Raw genomic sequence first — 4226 nt, forward strand, 5'->3', positions numbered from 1 at the left:
GAGACTGAGCATGATGTGCCCAGGTGAGAACACCCTGAAGTAGCACCAAGTCAACAGAGATATGTTTGCTCACCGTGCTGGAGACACAGCCTTATCCTCATCCTTATCCTCAGAGGGCAAGCCACTGCGGGCAAGGGGACCCCCAGACCTGGGCAAAAGAGGCAGCTGGGGATGCACCCCTCTGCTCACAGGCTAGCAGCTCTGCCAGGACCAGCAACAGCCCAGTACCACAGCACATCCCTGGGGAAGGGAAGTAAAGACTGGAGGCACCTGAGTTTAAATGCAGCCTGGTGGACGGGCGGAGGGTGTAAGTGAGAGCCCAGATGGGACTCATCAGGGCAATTAGCGTTCAGGGCCCTGAAACTGCAAAGAACTGTCTGTCTCCTTAAATTTACAGCACCACAGTTCCCTGCCAGATCAAGACTGTTTAGCTGGTGTTGCAAAGAGACAAAATAGAGTCAAAACAGAGACAAACTAAAGGCTTGGAAGGAGTGGGGCCGTGCTTTTCCCACCTAATGGAGCTGGCAGCACCCCCAGCTCCCTGCAGCATCCTCTTCCTCCTCAAGCTTGTTGCCTCACCCCAAGACAAGGCAGGCCAGACCTACCAAACAAACCCTCCTCTCTCTACTCCCCTGGGTAAGCCCAGCCACAGAGATATTGCACATCTGCCCAGCTGTTTCAGACCACAGTCACAAGGTTCACATCACTTTCTCCCTGAGCAAGTAGAGGTGACTGCTGTCTGCACAGCCTGGCTGAAACGTCACCCAGCTGATGTCCCACTGGGCGCATGGCCAAGGCTGGGGATCCGCCACCCGAGGCCAGATCCGCCCGGCACCTCCAGCCAGGGCATTGCTTTGGCCAGGTTGGATCCAAAGGCTTTGCTTTGTTTCCTATTCAAATCCCTCCAGCACTTAGGAAGGCAGATGCTGAGAAGATAAATCCCAGCAGCATTCATGAATGCGCTCCCTCCTGCCAGCACCGGATGGGATATTCCTTCCAGGCACTCACGAGGCGCTCCAAGCACGCTTGCTGCTCCCCTCCCTCCATTGGACTTGCTCCCCTGGCTGCAGCCCCCCACAGCCATCGGGAGCCCCCATCCTCGCTCCATGGGTGGCTGACCCCCTCCTCTGCTGACGGTGGGTGAGAAGGTGGAAGCCTGGGGCTGGTGCAAAGCCCAATTGGGGTGCAGGACGTTGTGTTGGGGGGAAAAGTCCAGCACAGGAACTGAGCTTTGCTCATCAAAGGGTGCCTGGGTTGTATCTTCCTCGCAGGTGAATGCCGGTGTCCTGCTGCTCTGAATCACTCAAGTCTCAAACAGAGCAGGTAGTGGGATTGGAAGGGCTCTCCAGAGATTTGGCTCATCCTGAGTTATGCACACAGAGGCTGCAGGACACAGTAGACAGCAAAAGGCAGCCCATGAAATAGATGCCATGGACGGCTTTGCCTGTGCCAAGGAAACAGAGTGCATTGCTGTCCAGGGAAAGGGCTCTCCAGGGAAAGCCCTGCAGGCTCCCAGCTCCGCCAGCCCACGTAGGGCTCAGATGCAGCTCAACGCTGGGCTCCCACCAGAGACTGGGTGGCCAAGAGGTGCCCCAGGAGCAGGCATGGCAGGGCTCTGGGTTGGGGGCTGCGGAGCCCCTTGGCAGCAGCTCTCCACAACTCCCTCTGCACTGGCTGCCCTGGAAACACATCCTAAATAAAAGCTGTGCTTGGATAAATAAACGTATCCGGAGGCCAGCGGGCCAGCCAGCACAGAGCGGAGGCGGGGGAGCAGCCCTGCGGCCGGAGGGACGGAGACCGCAGCCACCTCAAACACCAGCCCTTGGGTTGCAGGGGAAGGAAGGAGTTTAAGTTTTCTTGTTTTTCCCCCAGCCCTCCTCAAAGCACCCCCTGGCAGCTCCCCATGGCCACAGCCCCTCACCCACCGGGTTTCCTCGGGGTGGGCACTCACCAAAGGGCAAGAACAGCTTCCACTGCCTGCAAATGGAGACAGGGGCACCCAGAGACTGGCTCCCTGCATCGGCAGTGGGCAAACCCCAGCTGAAGCTGCCTTTGCGGGGGACAAGTGAGGGTCCCTCCTCAGCAGCACCAGTACCCGAGAGGGTTTTGGTACAGAACCAGCCTGCTAACCCTGTCCGAGTGCCTGGAGAGCAGAGGCACTGCTCCACGACGGCTCTGCCCCTCCGCAACTCAGCCAGATGTTGGCTGGGAAAGGGAAAAACAAATCCCTGGCTGGCGCCAGGGCCTGGCTGGGGGACAGCAAATGTGCTGGCCAGGCGCGGGGCACGGGGCTGCACTTGGGGGCTCCAGCGGGGGGGCAGCGAGAGCTGGGGACAGGTGTCTGGATAGCACGAGGGGTTTCAACCAGAGGTTGTGGTTTCTTTATTGAAGTGGAAAATAATAACAATAAAACAGTAGTGAAGGTTTTGCTCTGTTCTTGCTGTGGCCAGGTTTGTCTCTGATATTTTCCCACCAGCTTCTTCCCAGTCAGTGCCAGGTGACACTGAAGCCAGCGTGTCCAGCAAGTGGTAATCCCTGCTGCCATGGGCAGGTGTCCTGCTGCTCGAACAGCGAAAATGCCATCTGCAGAGGCAGGAGCAGGCTAGCCAGCATCCCTGCGTTGGAGGATGCTCGAGGTGCTTGGAGCCATCTTCTCCTTGCTCAAGCCGTACTTGCTGCCCTTACCTGAAGCTGATGCTTCCCTGGCAAACGGTGGCTCATCCCCAGCACCACAGGGAGCAAAGCAAGTGGGGTCAGGGAGCCAGGAGCAAACCCAGGAGTGTTTGCTGGTGGTTAGAGGTGGTCCTGGTGCACCCCTCCAGAGAGGGGAGTGGGATCTCCCATGCCAAGAGAGTGCTGGACACGTTCAGCCTGCCTGTTACCCATGAATAATGACAGAGACAGTGGAAATCAAACATCCCCCAAAGGACCAAGCCCTACTCACCTTTATCCTTCAATCAGCCCTTAACAAGGCAGAGAGAGGGGGACCAGACAGAAAGCAAAGCAACACAGAGGTCCTCAGTAGACCTTGAGATAAAGAGCAGGAAAGGGAATATTTGGCAAAATTGCATCTGTACAAATCAGCAAGTCTGCATAATATGTAACCCCCAGACTAAATAGAATTAGCTAATGAACTTACTAAGCCCCTGACAATTACTCATAAAAAGTTACTGAGAAAACAGCACATCCCAGGTTTATTTAATGTCTTTATTAATGATCTGAAAGCAAGAGTAAACAACAAATTAATTATGTTTGCAGATGACTGTAAGCTGGAAGGTGTTGCGAATGCTGCCAAAGACAGCAAAGTCACACCAAGGCCCTAAAGAGGTTAGATATAAACCAGCAGGAAACAAGCTGCGTGTAATCCATCAGCGAAACACGGCGCAGGGGAAAAAAAAGAACCTGAAATGTAGACATCCAAGAGGAAGGAGGGGTGTGCTGCACAAGATCCAAGGGGGAGGCTGGGAGCAGGTTTGGAAGGGGATGGAGAGATGGGACGTGAGCTGCACCCTGAGCAAGGAGAGCCCCGAAACCTGCTGGAGCTGTGCGGGGCGAGGAGTGGGGACTGGGCTGGGAGGGATGCTGGGGCTCTGAAAGTTTGGGACCTTGTCCCGAACACGAGTGTCACTGGCTTTGCACCAGAGGAGAAGCTGGGAAGCCCTTTCCCAGTACCACGCTAGCACGCTTGGTCCATTATGAATCCCAAAGGCTGAGGATGATCCCGATTGCCTGTAGTCCTGCTGAGAGAGGTGTGAGGTTTGGAGAGCCGCCTTGGCAGGCAGCAGGGAAGGCGGCAGGGCAGCCAGCAGGCCAGCTCGCTGGAGGAGAAGTTTGGGGATGGGTGACATGGCTTTGAGACTAAGCCACTCATTTGGGTCTGCTCAGACGACAGGAGCTGGTTGTGCTCCCCCAAAAGTGCCCCATGCAGGGGAGAGCCATGGATGCCACGCTTTGACCAGAGCAGACGGTGCCTCCAGCGCCGCCCGTCGCACCCGCTGTCGGGCTCCTTTCCCTCCCGTCTCCGTCGTCGGCCGCTCCTCCCTCGCCTCGCCCGGCGGGAACAAGGGCGCTTTGAGCGGCGGGTGGGCGCGGGCAGGCGGGGGCCTCTAGCCCTTTAAGAGAGAAAATTGACTTTGTAATCTGAGCGAATTCCTCCTTTCTGACAGGCGGGAGAAGTTACAGGTCCCTCCCTCGCTCCCTTTTATTAAATATAGTAGTAGCAGCAG

The sequence above is a fragment of the Caloenas nicobarica genome, chromosome 10, assembly GCF_036013445.1.
Source record: "Caloenas nicobarica isolate bCalNic1 chromosome 10, bCalNic1.hap1, whole genome shotgun sequence".
In the NCBI taxonomy this organism is placed as follows: Eukaryota; Metazoa; Chordata; class Aves; order Columbiformes; family Columbidae; genus Caloenas; species Caloenas nicobarica.